The sequence below is a fragment of the Sinocyclocheilus anshuiensis genome, unplaced genomic scaffold (genome assembly GCF_001515605.1).
Source record: "Sinocyclocheilus anshuiensis isolate Anshui unplaced genomic scaffold, SAMN03320099.WGS_v1.1 scaffold204, whole genome shotgun sequence".
NCBI classification, from domain to species: Eukaryota; Metazoa; Chordata; class Actinopteri; order Cypriniformes; family Cyprinidae; genus Sinocyclocheilus; species Sinocyclocheilus anshuiensis.
Window position 1 is genome coordinate 205,848 of NW_015557064.1, and position 11,233 is coordinate 217,080.

The 11,233-nt window shown below is 37.7% G+C and overlaps 1 pseudogene; it reads left to right on the plus strand.

Moving 5' to 3' along the window:
* The window catches only part of LOC107676553 (sorbin and SH3 domain-containing protein 1-like), a 60,293-nt pseudogene that overhangs the window by 45,051 nt on the left and 4,009 nt on the right, over positions 1-11,233 (plus strand).

The window sequence follows — 11,233 nt, forward strand, 5'->3', positions numbered from 1 at the left end:
ATTTATTTTTTTATTTTTTTCAAAAGTATGAGCAGGTTAGTAAGTGTGCCAAAATAAATCTTCAATGTACAGTGTTCAAATATAATCTATGACAAAGTATTTTTTAAAAATATTTTATAGTATTTTTATTTCTGTAGTATAGTATTTCAGTAGTTTCTATTTTCTATTTCTATTTTCTATATCTTCTTTTAATAACAAGAATTTTCTTGTCATATACAGTAAACGTGGAACTAGCATTCTGTTCTATTCAGATATGTGACATGAAGACGATGATTTATGTGAGTCACAGCTTCATATCTCTATTTGTGCCCAGCTCAGCCTGTAAAGCAGGCAATGGTGAAGTGGAGAAGAAGGACAGCTTGTCTGCCAGTGGGCAGGCAGCTCCGGAATGTGAACGGCACATTTACAAGAGTGTCCTGGAGGGCGGCGACATCCCACTGCAGGGCCTGAGAGCGCTTAACAAGCACCACCCCAGTACTTCTTCTAAAGGTTGGCTTCCAGTCTGTTTTATGTATGTTTATTGAGATTCAAATGTTAATCAGGTTTGAAATGATTTTGATTTAAGGATTTATAATCAAAATCACACCACGTTATTGTAAAGCCGATCCATTTGTTGCCTGTTGAGCCCCTTTTCATCAGCACTTTCCACATTCCTTCCTTCCTTCACAATACCACACAAATAACACAGCTCATTTGTCTTTCTATGTTTTGTTAAAGCTGGCCATTTTTCACAGTTGAAACATAACAGATGTCCAGTTTGACCTTTAGTCCGGTCTGTTAGACAGAATGAGCTCATGAGGTTCGGCTCAGTTGGGTGTCCAACCACTTTAGAAGTGGGCCATGTTGTGGACCGAGAGGAAAGGGTATGGACGTAGAGATTAATAGATGGTTCTGATGGTAGACACTCACCCTGCAGAGGAGATAAACTTGCAGCATGTTCAGGGGTGGTCAAGTATGAGGGGTCAGCTGTCAGAGTGAGGTCATGAATGGAATGCTAGCACATTTGACCCGAGGATGGGCTGCTTGGGTCGGCAGGGGGGCGGAAAGGGTTGAAGATGATGATTGTATCCGTTAATAGTTAACATGACCCACATGTTTAGACAGGGGCTAAGATCTTTTTTTAACTCTTGTTTCTGTCTACCTTGAATTTCCAAGACGGCATGTTTTGAATACAGAACATACAATGCAGTTGTGTATCTTGTTGTTGAGTCATGTGTCACACTTCATAAAGATATGTTTCTAATTCATAACTGGGTATAAAGAAATGATTAAAGACAAAAAATGAATTACACTGAAACTATTGAGCTGTGGGGAGTTGTGGAGTTTGAATCTGGCTTGCAACATTTCCCTGTTCCCCGCTGCTTTTAAGTAATCATTACTATCAATTCCTCTCTGTTTCTGCTGCATTTTTGACAATGTACAGTAAATATCTATTAACATTCTGCCTGTAATTCCTGTGGATAGCAGTTGGTAACTTCACAGCACACTTGAGGTTTCTTTGGTGAGAAATCCCAAGACTTGTGGAGCACTCAAGTAGCGCTTACATGAGTTTATGATCACATTAGGAGTAAGTGCCTGTCTTGGAGCGGTTTGGGGGAGCCTGTGAGAGGTCAAAGAGAAAATCATATTGGCACATTTGGACAAACCTTGACAAGAGGAAACAAATGATGCATTTGGTTGGACTGAGGAACTTAATGGAAGTCAGAACAGAAGTAGAGTAAATGCTAAATAAATTTTAGATACCCTGTCTTTCAGTGTATATGTCTCTAAAACAGTTTTTAAACATAAAAGAGTGTTATTGTGCCAGTCATATGCATGTATTTCCAAGAGAGTCACATACATGCTGCAAGACATGTTCCAGTTGGCAGTTGTGTGGTATTGGCATTGGCAATTGTAAGTTAACAGAAATAATTACTTTTCTTTATTTTACTATACTAGCACTTATTTATGAAATTTTAACTCTGAGACACTGGAGCCTTTCTCAGTTAATATTTTGGTTTTGTTTAGCAGTTTGCAAGATGTCAAACCTCTGGTTTTTATATGATTTATTAATGCCTTTAACAGTTCCCCAGATTTACATTTGTTAAAATACAAATCTGAATGTGAATCAGCACTATAAAATAGTCCAAACAAAACCTTCTTTTACATGCTGTTCATTTTAGTGTATGTAATGTTTAAGTTATTTTGCTTCAATATTTCTGCTTCACATGTTCTTAGCAGTTTGGTTTTTATTTTTTTTTATTTTTATACCTTATATATGTTTAGATTATATTTAATATTAAATGTTTTATATATTGTATATATAGTATATATAATATATATATATATATATATTAGCTGTCAAACTATGAAAGTGGTTTTCAATACTATTCTAGCCTTTGTGAATATAAAACCTGCAGGCGTATGAACTCATTAGCTGTCAAACTATGAAAGTACCAGATGTACTGGTGTGATTTTTTTTTCCCCAAAACTGTTAAGCGCAAACCCCACCCAACAGCAATTTCATTGGTCAACTCCATCATGCGGTCACCTGTCAAGAAAAGTTCAGACTTCATGGATTTAGAGTTTAGAAAAATCACGGATGAATCCAATTGTGACAGTAATGCTTTTATCTATCAGGCTGTCCTACTGTATGGTAGGTTAGAGTTAGGGGTTAGCATTGGTTTCAGTGTTGCATAGACAGTCAGCCCTGTTATTGACATGACTATTGAAATCTTTAGAATCAGCTATGGGGCAGGGTTTGCAATTTACTGGTTTGGGGAAAAAAATCACGCAATGTACTAACCTCAGACTTTACATAATTCAATTCAGAGTAGAACCTTCTTGAATGCTCTAGATTGGTTGTACTGACAAAATACACTTTATTTTGAATATTTATTTAGAAATTAATGTGACATTTCTTTCATTATGTGCCAGTTGTGTGGTACTATTGTGTCTTTGCTTGTTGCGAGTTTAATCTAATTCACTGTTTGTTCTGTTACCCTGCATGCCCGCCAGTGGATTATAAAGGTGGGAATGGCTGTATGATTTCACCCTGCTCTTCTGTAAATACTCACTCAGTTCATGCCACTAATGCACTAGCTTTTCAATATAAGACTAAAAAGTCCTTGTCCGCTGCCAAAGCCTGCATCCCTCAAATCCTTCCCTCTAAGTTTAAGCCCAGGCTATCGCCCTCTACCGATGAGAGCCTGGAAAGACGAACCGAGCCGACACAACAGCGGCCTAAGGCACACAGCTGCGAGGATTTGCATCAGGAGGCTTGTGGCTCACACAATGGAGATACAACAGATGCCGATCACAGGTTAAATTCAGCTTGCAAGGGCAATGGTTCACCAGAGAGCAGGAACCTGCATAAAAATGCGCCTGTTGTGGGATCTGTAAGGAGCACAGCCGAGTTCTCCACCCTCTATTGGAACATGCACAACATTCAGAGGCCGAGCTCCCTGGGCTCCAGCCCCCACGGTAGTGTCCGTTGCCTGGCTTCCTTTTTTGAGAAGCCGGGGGACGACATTACCCTGGAGAGGAGTGAGATCATCCCCCGGGATGCTGTCACGTTTCGGGTGATGGAGTTTGAGCGTATCATTCAGCGTTCGAACTCTGCGCCCACTCGTTCTGCCTCGATGCCCATACTCCCTAGTAACCCAAGTCCTTCCCACAGCCCTACACCGACCTGCTTCCTCCAGTCTGCTCTGTCAGCTGAGACTCTAGTCTTGCCAGGGCCTGCAAACACTGAGGACTGTCCAGCCATGAATACAGAGGCCCAGACCCCCAAAGAGGAAGCTTCTGTATTGTATGAGTGCCCGAACACCTCAAGAACTGACTTCCCTTTGAATCTAAATGAGGGCAAATCAGAAGAGAAAAACAGTTGCATTCATGATCCTGCCAAAGAGACGCCCTCCGGCGGTACCTCAGAACCCACAGGTCACCATCACCAGGATCACTTCCCCTTCCACACCAAACAAAGCAAGTGTAAAGGCACCTGCCCGGCTTCCTACACACGTTTCACCACAATCCTCAGGCATGAGCGCCAACAGGCCAACACCCAGCAGCAGGAGAAGAAGTGCACTCCCCCAAGGAACTTGCTTCTTATGGGACCAGCCCCTTTCTGCTTAAGGAGGTCCCTACACAGTCAACAGGCCAAAAAGACTTGTGCACTCTCTGCCATGAAGCCCATGACCGGAGATCTCATCTCGGCCAAGCTGAAGCCTATGATTCCCCAGCGCCTGTCCTCTTTGGAGGTGCTGGAGAGGCTCAGTAATGGAGAGAGCTCTCCCTGTGAGGGGTGCAACTCGGATGACCTCATGGATGTGGAGGGCTCAGAAGCCAGTAAAGATCACTCTGAAGGTGGCTATAATGAGAGTGTCATGAGTGTCGGATTGTCCACACTCATGTTCGGGCATGATTCTGTCTGTGATCACTCATCGTCCTCCAGCCTTTCCTGTCTGCTCCTCTGTCATCACCGAGTGACTTTACTTTTTCCATTTCTGCTGTGTGCCGACTTTGTGTGGTTTGTAACCAGATTGGCATATTATCCATTTCTGTTGTGTAGTGTAAAAGTCATGTCACTTTTTTTTTTATTCTCAGACTTTCATTTTTTTCATTATCTTTTTTAATATATTGTCCAGAATTAGCAACAAACCAAGACCAGACTTAAAAAAAAATGTTTACAAAGGGATTTCTTTAATAAAGTTTAAGCTAAGTTTTTATTTTAAGCAAAAATGTAGTTGAAATTCAGACAAAATGACAAAGGTATGTCATTTAGCTTCTTGTCAGCTTGAGAAAATATTCAGGCCTCCCATGTTATTCTTGAACAGATGCAGTATGTACATTAAACAGACATTTAACAGTGTTTCTTACCCATAGAAATGGCATCTTACTGCAAAGCCTTGTAAATTATGGCTTCACAGATTTGATCTGAAATAAAAAAGTCAAATTCCACAAAATAGTGTAACCCAAACACGAGTCTGTTTTTACTCTAAGCGTCTGGACCATTTTTTTTATTACATGTTTTTGTCTTAAGTTTTGATTGTCAAAACTGCATTATACATATTACACTAGTCATTTTTTAAAAGAATGTCTGAATGTTGTGTATTTTTAGCATATTTTGTTTTTTCTTGATGCATGCATCCTTTTATTTTGACAGACCATGGCTTATGCTTATCCCGCAGATCTCAAAAAAATGTAGATGAATAAACTATTGTAATTTTAAACTGTAAGATGTGTAAGCCATTGTATGTTCATGCAATATAGATATGCATTTTATTTACCTTCTTTTTTGTGTTCTCTCCAGAGTGTCTGTATCATCCCCATTGATTCTTTCAAAGCTCTGTATAAATGGACATTTTAAAGATATGAAGTGTTGTGTAATGCTTGAGCCAAGACTGATTTGAATTATAGCACTTACTCTTTCTTTGTGCAATTTTGCTTATCATGGCGACAGAAAGTGAATCCTGTGGTTTTTCAAACAGAATCCGATTCCTCACATCCATTAAGCCAAGGAGATCATGGAGAAAACTCAGACGAGGCAGTCCGGAAGCGCTACGGAGATAAAGAGGTGCCTTTTTGTTTTTTTACATTATCTTCCCACCACAAACAAATCATTTTCTTAATCAGTATCTTTGTTGTTTTCCATGAACAACATGTAAACATCCTTAAAACAAGATTATTTTGTTTGTGAAGAAAAATTTATAGTTTGACTTGTTTTCAAAGAGTATATCTTGAGATGAAGTAGAATTTTCTGCCCCACTGACAAATTTATTGAGGTTTGATCAGAAAACAGTAAAAAATAAACTTTAAATAAAATATGTTCTCTGAAAAAAAAAACAAAAAAACAAAAACGTCATTCTACACAAATGTATCTTGTAAGGGTGTATATTAAGGGTGATATTTTTACCTGGAAAATATGAGAAAAATAAATGATAAAGAATTTTTTTTTAATGCTTTTATCTGTTTTGTCAATGTTAAATTCAGGGTTTTAAGAAGTTTAGGAATACATACTACTGTATATATATTGATAATGATGGATTTAAAGCATGCTTTATGGAGACCTGTTTTGCTGCTATACAATGTGGTAAATCTGTAATAGGCATAAACCCCTCTCAATGTGAATTAATGCCTGTTTCTGTTTAAAGAAAATTCTGGAAGAGCAGAGACGGTTAAAGCGAGAGCAGGAAGAGGCAGACACAGCTGCTCGGAGACATGCTGGGCTGGTTGTGACTCACCAACAGTTCATTACTAATGACCGCTTCGGCGACCTGCTGGTTATTAATGAGAAAGAGAAGAGAAAAACCATAGAGGTGACATATCTTCTATTTTATCCTTTAAAGGATCTTGTTTGATGCTTCCTGCCTTTTTGTGTGACAAAGAGAGTTGCTGTGATATATAGTAATGGAAATAATGCTAATGGTCTCTTATTGTCTACAGAGGATTCCTGCTCTGGCACGATTTGACTTCAGAGCAGAAAGTTTAAAGTAAGTGTCTTAACAATTCAGATATATGGATGTTAATAAGATCATAAAGTGTTTGTTAATAACAGCATGTCAAATTTAGAATACTACATCACAAACCTAACCACATTTTGCTTCCCCTTTATCAGGGAACTACCATTTCAAAAGGGAGATATTGTATACATCTACCGGCAGGTTGATCAGAACTGGTTTGAGGGAGAGCATCATGGGAGAGTTGGGATTTTTCCACACAGCTACGTTGAGGTACATTTTCTTTATGCTTTAGTATTATATTTTTTATTTTTTAGTCATAGAGTTTTCAAGTGTGCAGTAACCTCTCTTTTGTTATGCTGTTTCTCCAGCTCTTGCCCCCTACAGAAAAGGCTCAGCCCAAAAAGAGTGCTCCGGTCCAGGTGTTGGAATATGGAGAGGCTATTGCTCGGTTCAATTTCACTGGTGACACTGCTGTTGAAATGTCTTTCAGAAAGGTATTGTTTAATGAATTTAATGAAGCTTACGCTTTAGTCTAGGGGTCGGCAACCTTAACCACACATACTGTACCACTACTGATATCGAGTGAGAAGAACTAGAGAGATTAGTATTATATGTATATGTTTTATCTAGTTGCTTTGTTTAGAAAACTACCTCGTGGAGTAATCCTTCAACGTCATGCATTCTGTTATTATTTACTATTATTTACTTATGAGCTGAATGTGAAGCCAAACACACTTAAAGTGTGATGAAACAAGCTGAGCAGAAATGTTTTATGTAAGAGGAAAATTAAAAATAAATATAGATAATTAAATTTTTTTCCAAAAACGTATTATTTTTTACACTGAAAATTAAGCCAAACATTCACAACAGATTTGTCACCAGCCAGCTGAATAAAATATAAGCAATTCAGCAACAAGTTGATATGACTATACTTGTTGCTGCAACAACTATATATGAATTTTGAGTCACACATCTAGACATACAGCAGACTTTTCAGACTTTATTACAGGTAAATTTGTCAGAAAATGACTACTGAAATGCCAAAGAACACACTGCACTCACACCATTTTTCTAGTGTGTGTGTGTGTTAATTGATGATGGTTTATATACATATACTCTACCTTTCAGAAGTTTAGGGTTGGTAAGATTTTTTAAAATGTTCTTGAAAGAAGTGCTTAAGAAAAATGTCTTATTATCAATGTTGTAAACAGTTGTGCTGCTTAATATTTTTGTGAGGAAACTGTGATACATTATTTTCAAAATTCTTAAAAATAGAAAGTTCAAAAGAACAGCATTTATTTGAAATATAAATCTTCTGTAAAATCGTAAATGTCTTCACTGTCAATTTTGACAGAAATTTAACGCATAAATAAATAAATATGTGTGTGTTGTCTATGTGATCTCTGCAGGAACTAATTCCAAATCTTTTGTCTGCCTGTAGGGGGAGCGTATTACACTGATTCGCCGAGTAGATGAGAACTGGTATGAAGGCAAAATTTCTGGCACTAACCGGCAGGGTATCTTCCCTGTCACCTATATAGAGGTGCACAAGAGACCCCGAGTGAAAAATGGAGTGGACTACCCTGATCCCCCTATCAGCCAGTCACCTCATCGGAACACTAATGCCTCTCCACAGGTAAAGACCTGACAAAATCCTTGGCCCTTGGATCATTTTCTTTCAACTCATGTGAATTGTTTTCATTTTCCCATTCGTTTTTATTTATTATCTCGTACAGTTGTTCTCACTGTTCACCTCTCCATTTCCTCCTTCCTCTTTATTGTTTCCTCTCATTTCTCCTGACACCCGGCCTTGCCCTCCAAAAAGCCTATTCGTAATCGGCTCACCACCTCCCCTCCCAGCAGAGGTATCTTCTGCATGGTGTGGTGTGTTTGTTAAAGATGCCCATCATACGGTGCCTGAGCTCAAGGGAGGTCACTGTTTCCATTGGCACAAGTTGTAGATCTAACACGCTGAAATAGGAAATGATATCTGACCCATCTGGTTATGCTAATGAGTTTCAATCACACTTTTGAGGCTTCCACGCTATTGAGAGAAACACAAATGAAAAGGAACTGTTGCATGAAACTCTAACATAATTAGCATGAAGCTTGGATGTTGATATTTTTTTGTTTGTTGCCCATTATGAAATCATGCATGTTTGATACAGATCTATAGATAAGAGTGTGTATTTTACCATGTTAAACTCAAATGGCACACATTTAAAAGAATAAAGGACCCCTAAATCTAATGGCAGTTTGACCAATTTAGATTGTAAAATGGATTGTCAGGCCAGTGAAAGGGTTAAATTCTTTGATAAGAACAAATAATATTTTGACTTCTAAAGGCACTTTCTGTATTTCTCTAATTAATGACTTATTTGGAGGCTTTTTTAAAGCAAATATTGATATATGTGATGTATTCTGATTGATTTAAGCATATAATGTAGTTAATCAGACAAAAAATATTGATTGACAGCCCTGATTTATATTAATAGTGGTGGTTAATTCTGTGTAATTGTTTGAAGAATTCTTGTATTTTGTATCTGTGTTCAAATGACAAATATGTACTGTATTAGATTATAAAAATTTATGTTCAACTGTACACTGCTGTACAGTTTGTGGCCAGTAAGATTTTTTTAAATAAATTAATACTTTTATTGAGCAAGGAGGCATTAAATTGATTTAAACTGCCAAGAAACTTTTACATTGTTTCAAAAGATTTCCATTTTAAATAAATGCTGCTTTGCCATCACAGGAATAAATTACATTTTAAAAGATATGAAAATAGAAATAGTTATTTTAGATTGTAATATATTTAACAATATTACCAATACAGTATTTATGATACAGTATTTACAGTATTTATGATCAAATAAATGCAGCCTTGGTGACTTATTTAAAAAACACTAAAACACCGGTCTTACCGGTGCGGCTTGTGAACGTTAGTGTGTGAGCTACGTACACTAGAAATATAAGCTATTCTAAAGACTTTTTCCACTAGAGGGAGCATCCCAGCATGATGTCACGGTGTTTCAATGTTTGATTGAAGTTTTATAGGAAATGTGGTGACTGCTACTAACTCACAGTTGCTTTCCAGTCCCTTATGTGTTTAATGTACTGTAAGGTTGTACTGCAGTCCTCTGCAAATAATAACGGACTGATCAAATGGCAACCATACCGCTCTTTGTGCAAATTTCAAATTTGAACCCAAACCTCATGGATGAACATGAACCGTTGTGCACACACACACACATATATGATATATGTTTAATTTGATTAACTTTTTTTTTTTTTCACAGCCATTAAGAAATGATGTAGAATATTATGGCCGATTTTCAAGAAGTCCTGTCATGCTGTTTGACATCCAAGACAACAACATGAATGCCAATTCATTCACGGTAAATTAACTTTCAAGAGGTTTTAATTACTCTTAGATGCACATACTGCTCCATACTTCTTTCTTGATGTCATCTATATTGATTGAATATGAATGATGGATATGAATATGTTTCATATTCTGTTTTGATTCATCTCTATGAAACACATCACAGTCAATCACAAGGCTCATCTTTATTTTATTTGATATCTAATCCTGAAACTCACCCATATAATGCATGACAAATCTCTGTACCCTGCAAGTAAGCCTGTCCTACATGATTGTGGCATATGTTTCGCTGCTTCCTCATGCACTCACTCTGTTGTCTTACTCTTCCATGCTTATCCTCTGGACACTACCATCCTTTCCGGCTTTCCTGGTATTAATGGACATTCCCTTCTTTCTGCCCTGTTACTATCTTCTCTAACCACACCGCCCCTTCCTCAAACTCAATTTTCCATCTGAATGACTGACCCTACTTCCTGGTTTGCGGGCTGACCCTCTTCCACCAATAGGAGGCAGTGTGTAATGAGATCATGAATATTGCAGAAACCTCAGTGAGGTACTGCAGCACTTTGTCACGCCCTATAGACTCCGCCCACCGACTCCTGCCTCCTCCCAGTAAACACTCTCTCATCATTTCCCAGCAACCCCTGTCCCAGAGCAGCAGTCCTGAGCCTGGACGCTTGAGCTGTGGGATGTAAGTATGATCTACCTTAGTGTGTTTCTGTGTCCATGCACCTGTAGTTTTCACTGACCTGCACCTTAAAAATGGGACATCCCTCAGGAACTCTCAAGAGCACTGTTAAACCATATTTACAGATGGGCTATTATAAAAATTCAGAGTTTTGAATTATGCTAAACATTAAAATATAGTCTTCAAGTCATACTTTTTGACCATAAAATGTATTTTTTTTCTACAAGCTCGCATTTAAGGCTCACTTTTTAGAATAGGTAGTGAAAAAAGTATAAGTAGTAACAGTTTAACAACAGTTTGCAAATAAAAACGAAATGATGACCTCAAGTGATTTATTTTATAAACAACAAAGTTGTTAAATTTAAGAAATTAAGTTAGTTAAATTATATATAGTACTGTTCCAAAGTCTGGGGTGGGAATTTTTTTTTTTTTTTAAAGAAGTCTCTTATGTACGGAGCCCCCAAGGGCACATCGTAATGAAAAAAATAGGAGGAAAAAGTATGTATTAAAGGGGTCATATGATGCTGCTAAAAAGAACATTATTTTGTGTATTTGGTGTAATGAAATGTGTTTATGCGGTTTAAGGTTAAAAAAACACATTATTTTCCACATACTGTACATTATTGTTTCTCCTCTATACCCCGCCTTTCTGAAACGCGTCGATTTTTACAAAGCTCATCGGTCTGAAAAAGCGAGGTGTGCTGTGATTGGCCAGCTATC